Source organism: Loxodonta africana, chromosome 18, assembly GCF_030014295.1.
Source record: "Loxodonta africana isolate mLoxAfr1 chromosome 18, mLoxAfr1.hap2, whole genome shotgun sequence".
Lineage (NCBI taxonomy): Eukaryota > Metazoa > Chordata > Mammalia > Proboscidea > Elephantidae > Loxodonta > Loxodonta africana.
The window spans coordinates 15262342-15268341 of record NC_087359.1 but is presented as its reverse complement, the minus strand read 5'-3'; the positions used below and the strand labels follow the sequence as shown (position 1 = coordinate 15268341).

At 53.6% G+C, this 6000-nt stretch overlaps 1 protein-coding gene across 2 annotated transcripts in view; it reads left to right on the top strand.

Annotated features, from left to right (window-relative positions):
• Positions 1–700: 700 nt before the first annotated feature.
• Positions 701–6000, top strand: part of TNRC6C (trinucleotide repeat containing adaptor 6C) — a 124069-nt gene continuing 118769 nt past the window's right edge. For both annotated transcript variants that reach the window (XM_064270653.1, XM_064270650.1), the window contains exon 1: positions 701–759. The gene's annotated coding sequence lies outside the window, so the exon portion shown is untranslated. The remainder of the gene's footprint in view (positions 760–6000) is intronic.

Sequence of the window (6000 nt, the reverse complement as noted above, 5' to 3'; positions counted from 1 at the left end):
CGCCCCCCGGCGCGCTCCCTGCGCGGTCTGGGGAAGCGCCGAGCGGGCGGGTATTAAGGGGCAAAGAGAAGGCGTGGCCTGGCCGGGAGCAGCCAATGGGCCAGCGAGGGGCGCGCGGGGGCGGAGCTCAAGTGCGGCGCGCCGATTGGCCGGCTCGCTCTCCGGTATGCAGATGTGGTGGAGTCACGTGCCGGGGGCCAGGACGACTTCCTGTTCGCGGCCCGCGCGGGGCGGGGCCGGGCGCGAGCGCCCCGTCTGGCTGGCGCGGGGGGAGGGGGAGTCTTGTCAGTTAGAGCAACAAAATGGCCGCGGTGGCCGCTCCGCACCTCAGCGCGCCGGCCCTGGGAGCCGCAGCCGCCGCCGCCAGCCCCGCCGCGCCGCAGTCCTGAGCGCCGCGCCGCCGCCCGCCGCCGCCGCCAGGGCCGTCCCCGCGCCGGCCGCGCTCCTTCAGACGTCACCGCGGGCCCGGAGCCGCCGGCGGAGGAGCGGAGCCGGCCCCGCGCCGCTCAGACGCCGCCGCCGCCGCAGCCCGGGACCCGCCGCCCGCCCGCCGGCCGCGAGGAGAGGGCGCCGCGGCGTCGCCGGCCGGAGCTGGACCCTCCGGGTCGCGCCGCCGCCTGCCCGCCCGCGCCGGCCCCAGAGCCCGCGACGCCCGGGCTGAGCGCGCCCCCGCCGCCCGAGCGCCCCCGCCGCCCCCGGCCGCCCGCCGCCAGGCCCGCGCCGCCGCAGCCCCGCGGAGCCGCCGGGGACCGAGCCCAGGTGAGCGCGCCGCCGAGGTCCCTCCCCTTTGTTCGGCCGAGCGAGCGGTGGGCCCCCGCCCCGAGCGCGCGTGGAGCCGGACCCTCCGTGCCTGGGCGCCCCTGCGGCGCATCCCCCCGGCCGCCGAGCACGGGCCCGCGCGGGCGGGCGTCCCCCCAGAGGGGTGCGGGCGCTTCTCGGAGCGGGGCCGGGCCGTGCTCCTGGCTCGCCGGAGGTGGTCCTCGCTCCCGGGCCGTGCTTCTCGCTCCCGGGCCGTGCTCCTGGCTCGCCGGAGGTGGTCCTCGCTCCCGGGCCGTGCTCCTCGCTCCCGGGCCGTGCTCCTGGCTCCCCGGAGGTGGTCCTCGCTCCCGGGCCGTGCTCCTGGCTCCCCGGAGGTGGTCCTCGCTCCCGGGCCGTGCTCCTCGCTCCCGTGCCGTGCTCCTGGCTCCCCGGAGGTGGTCCTCGCTCCCGGGCCGGGCTCCTCGTACCCGGGAGGTGGTCCTCGCTGCGGGCCGTGCTTCTGGCTCCCGGGAGGTGCTCCTGGTTCCCGGGAGGTGGTCCTCGCTCCGGGCCGTGCTCCTTGCTCCCGGGAGGTGGTCCTCGCTCTGGGCCGTTCTCCTCGCTCCCGGGAGGTCCTCCTAGTTCCCGGGAGGTGGTCCTCGCTCCGGGCCGTGGTCCTAGCTCCCGGGAGGTGGTCCTCGCTCCGGGTCGTGGTCCTAGTTCCCGGGAGGTCCTCCTAGTTCCCGGGAGGTGGTCCTCGCTCTGGGCCGTGCTCCTCGCTCCGGACCGTGCTCCTCGCTCCCGGGAGGTCCTCCTAGTTCCCGGGAGGTGGTCCTCGCTCTGGGCCGTGCTCCTCGCTCCCGGGAGGTCCTCCTAGTTCCCGGGAGGTGGTCCTCGCTCCGGGCCGTGGTCCTAGCTCCCGGGAGGTGGTCCTCGCTCCGGGCCGTGGTCCTAGCTCCCGGGAGGTGGTCCTCGCTCCGGGTCGTGGTCCTAGTTCCCGGGAGGTGCTCCTCGCTCCGGGCCGTGCTCCTCGCTCCCGGAAGGTGCTCCTCGCTCCGGACCGTGCTCCTCGCTCCCGGGAGGTCCTCCTAGTTCCCGGGAGGTGGTCCTTGCTCTGGGCCGTGCTCCTCGCTCCCGGGAGGTCCTCCTAGTTCCCGGGAGGTGGTCCTCGCTCTGGGCCGTGCTCCTCGTTCCCGGGAGGTCCTCCTAGTTCCCGGGAGGTGGTTCTCGCTCCGGGCCGTGTTCCTCGCTCCCGGGAGGTCCTCCTAGTTCCCGGGAGGTGGTACTTGCTCTCAGGTGGTGCTCCTTGGCCCCCGGGAGATGGTCCTCGCTCCTTGGCTCCCAGGAAATGGGGTGTTTTGAGTTTTTTGTTGGTGTGGTGGTGTCTTTTTTTTTTTTTTTTTTAAAGGTAGAGACTTGTCAAAGGTTTAAATGCACATTCGAATCAAACGTGATTTGAATCAATGGGTCGGAAAGAGATCAGTTCCTTTTTCTTTTCTTAAAACCAGTGCAGTTGGTGAAATTGGTTTCTGTCCGAACAGTCACATTTCGATGGCAAGCGCGAATCCAGAGTGTTTTAGGCTTAGGATCTCCTGTGCCTTTTTTCTCGTTTTCCCCTGGGGAGGGAGCCTAGGGCGTGCTTTTTGGGAGGTAATGGAAGGACTCTTTGGCGTCTTGCGGGTCTGAAATCAGGTGGATGTCTACCGGTGAACGGGCTGCGGAGTAAGGCGTACGAGGAAAATGAGCCGTACAACATCTGCCCTCTTATCAGATAATGTAACCCGAGCGCCTCATTTGCACCTTTACCTTGCGGATGAGATTTAATTAATCGATTCGGAGCTATTAAAATGTGCATATGTGAATATAGGGGTTTCCTGCGCCTTGACCTGGAGAAGAAACGGTTCCCTTGCCTGTGAAACGGGGCTTTAGGGATCTTAACCAAAGATTAAGGATTGCTGGGGGCGGAGGAGCCGCTGGATATTGATTGCACCTATTGCGTTTTAAGGTGTTTGACGGTATCCGTGATTCTATACATAATTAGTTGAATTGTCTCAAACCTTTGCCCCCGCCAGATTAAACCCCCATTTGAGTGGTCTGCTCGTTTATTCCTAGGCGCGAACTGCAGATTCTGAACTCAAAATGGTGCTCTGTAGATGTCCACCTTAAGCGTCTTTAAGGAGTTTCAAGTTGGAAGCTTCTGACTGGTTTAATCCATTGTGTTGCTGAGGTTTGGGTTTCCTTCAGCATCTGGCGTGCACTCCAGGGCCCTTTGGCCGGTTTAGGTGGTCAGTTTCTGGTTGACCTCCACGTAGAGGCTTGTACGTCTCTGAGTGTAATTTGACTCTGCAGACGGCTTATTTTATGCAAGTTATTTTCTACATGTAGAATTGAACAACTATGAGAGTGAGTCGAGGCACTGCCAATATGGCTTGAGTGATTTTGGAGGACAGTGGTGGCCGGTTGGAAATGTGTGGGATTGCTGGCAGTTATGCGCATACGGTGCAGACTTCCTTCTGTACTGAGTGAAAGAATGCATGCTAAAAGCTAGCCCCAGGCCAGATGAACTTGGTTGGCAGAGGGCACCTTGAAGAAATTTACATTATTCCAGAACAACAGAGATGGTGATGGCCTTTGAACACCTTTCTGTGTGGCAACTCTAAGAGGCTTTGTTAGGGAAAAGATGCAAAAGAAGGTTTCAAAAATGACTTAAGTTGTATTACTTGAATTCACTTTATTGTTCTTATTTGCCAAACATAATAATGGTCCAAAGAGTTGTTGCTTTGTTTACCTATACTGCAAGTTTTTTTTTTACGGAAAAGTTTTTAACATTTGTATTTTCATAAGAAGACAGCTTCTAAGAATCTGTTTTTCTTTGCCCTATTGGGCCTTGAGAAGTTGATAGATCAGAAAGTGGTAACAGTAAATTACTGGTTAAGTTAAATTGTGCTTATAACATTACAGAATAATTTCTTAAAGCTAGTACTTCCTCAAGCAGCTGAATTGATATGTAGGTGTAGGTCTCAGGTGTGTGTGTGTGTGTATCTATATATCAAAGACCTTACCGACTGGTATCTGAGCTTACTTCTAAGGTATGAAATGAAGTAAGGTTGACACTGAGGTTGTCATAAGGCTTAGTCTTGACGATTTCACTCTGGATTCTGACATTTAAATGTTCTGGTAGTAACCTGGGGTACATGTAGATGCTTATTTTAGATTTTCCTCATTGCAGTGTTTTTTGTTATTATTTTTTAAGTGGAGTATGTTTTAACACCTCAGCAAAAAGTATTGTGTAACAGATTTTTGTACTTAGTTGGCTCAGGAATTTTGAAATAAATAGTTGCCATTAGAGTGCTGCTTATGAGGAGAAGGGGGGTGAGCTGTTTCATTTGACTCTCCATGATTAAGAATAAGGCATGTGGGGAATATACATGAAACTTTAGATTATAGCATCCCCCCTCACCACCGCCACCTTTTTGTTAAACAGCTACTGGCTTTGCTGAGATAAATTTGTGCTTTTCCAAATGCTATCATCTGGCTCACTTCCAAAACCAAGCTGGACAAGGAGGTCAGGGGTGGAGTAGGGCAGCCTTTTTCGTTAGTGAGGAGAGGCTTTCAGTTAGAAAGAAACTGGAAGATGGAATTCCTGCAGTACTGGCTGGAAACTGGGAGGGTTCTATTCAGTGTACATACATTACCTTCCCCACCCCCAAGCTGAAGGATAAGGTCCTAAATGTAAATTTACTTTGGTTGGACACAACTCAGTGATGCTAACTTTAGAAGAAGTGGATTTATTTGTCCATTATTTGATATGAGTACGTAGAATGTCTTTGACATCACATAACTTCCCCAACAACATTTTAAGGTTTCAAGCTGTTTTAAAGACTATGTATGTGTCTTTCTGGCCTTCCCTAGTAGGATGGAGATCAGTTGGATTGCATACTTGTGTTTTAGATGACTACTTATACACGGTCAAGGTTTATTGTATAAAGGTGGCATTTGAGAAGATTTTATGAGAAAGAAAATAGATTGTGAAGTCTGAGGCCCTTCCACCTACTGTAGTAGCAGATGAGACGATTAAGGGTTGAGACGGAGCAAGCACAGGTGACTTAACCAGGGCCACTGAAGCCGAGGGAAAAGCATGAGGAGCGGAGAGGAAACAAGGACAGAATCATAGACATGCTCAGAACCAGGACAGGGACAGGTCAAGGGGGGTGGGCCGTGGAGTCCTCAGCGGCAGTGCATGGAGGCTCTGAGTGAGCGGGAAGAACCTGGAACTTTGTTTTCTTTGATTGAAATTGTTTTGGCTTCTGGTGATTTCAGGACACTCAAATGTTTTTTTTTTGTTTTGTTTTGTTTTTTACCTTTCATCCAAGCTCCATTTCAGAGGGTCTGCCAGTGTTTTTGATTGGCAGCAAGGAAGCCTTTTGGGAAGAGTATTGGTAATACAGTCTATGTTGTATGGCAGCTGGCTTCATAGTGAAGATGACTGCATTTTAGTTGCTTGCTTAAGGCACTTAGCATTTTAATAAATTTGTTTGAAGAGGCCATAGATCTTAAGTAGGGAGAGCCTACTGCCAAATGACAACTGGCCAGTTTTTTTTCCCCCAGGTAGGTTTTACAGATTTTCTTGCTTTAAGCCAGTCTAATTATGGCTCTCTAAATTTTTACAAATTAGCTTTCAAGAAATGGTGCATTCATGGGTAGGGTATACTTTCCTCTGCAAAATAACATACAAAAAGCTTTCTTTAAGTAGATGCTGATGCCATAAAGATGCTACACTTATGAACGGTCAGCTTATGCACAACTTTTCAGAAATATAATTGCTTAAACATACAAAAGGTTACTTGTCAGAAATCACTATAGAACCTTGTGTAGAGATAGTATGTGTGACATTGACACTGAGACATGTGTCATCCCTGCCCAGTGAACTTGTTTGAATAACTTGATTAAAATAAGCTTGTAAGCTTTCTGTTCGTGCAGATCATGCATTTGAGCTGTAACTTATTAAATGAAAAGAGGAGTATTTTTTAATTATCCAACTGGGATGTGACAACGTTTTGCATATGAAAAACATGGCTAAAATCCATACCCCTCGTGCCGTTTTTGGAGTTTTGCTATAAATGAGTTCTTTTCTTGGCCACGGATGCTTTCAGAGAATGAAGATGCTATTGCGAGGATGGAGAGCTGTTTGTTAAGAATTCATTTTTCCCCCATAGCCCTCAAAAGGCTATAGAGCTGTGTGCAGAGCTGGACAATCTGGGC